This window comes from Pollachius pollachius (genome assembly GCF_949987615.1).
Source record: "Pollachius pollachius genome assembly, chromosome: 1".
Classification (NCBI taxonomy): Eukaryota; Metazoa; Chordata; class Actinopteri; order Gadiformes; family Gadidae; genus Pollachius; species Pollachius pollachius.
Window position 1 is genome coordinate 3,007,825 of NC_136934.1, and position 549 is coordinate 3,008,373.

Below are 549 nucleotides of genomic sequence, written 5' to 3' on the forward strand. Positions count from 1 at the left end.
GCGCGTGGTATGAGTGTGAGCGTGTGTATGTCGGTGTGTGCGTGCGTGCGTGTTGAAGCGTGAGTGTGTGTATGTTTGTGTGTGCGTGCGTGCGTGTGGGGGTGTGATAGAGCTGAAGGTGGAGGAGAGGGTTTGTGAGCTTGTGGTAAAGGTGGGGGGTGTGTGCGTGTGCGCATGTGGGAGTTTGAGTGTGTGCATGCATGCGACTGGGTGTGCGGTTGTGTGCGTGTGCACAACGGCGCATTTGTGAGTGTCCGGCCAAGGTGGGGGGTTGTTTGTGTGTGCATTTTCGTGTGTGTGCGTGTGTCTGTGTGGGGCCGTGAGTCTGTGAATGCGTGTGGTTGTGAGTGGGAGCGTGTGTGTGCATGTATGTGTGTGTGTGTGTGTGTGGGGTGGGAGTGTGTGGAAAAGATGGGGGATTGTGTGTGTGTCGGTGCGTTTGCGTGCATGTGTGTGTTTGGGGGAGTGTGAGTGTGTGCTTGTTCACGTGCGCGGGTTTGTGTGTGTGTGTGTCTGTGGTCAAGGCGGGGGTTGGGGCTTGTTAGCAGG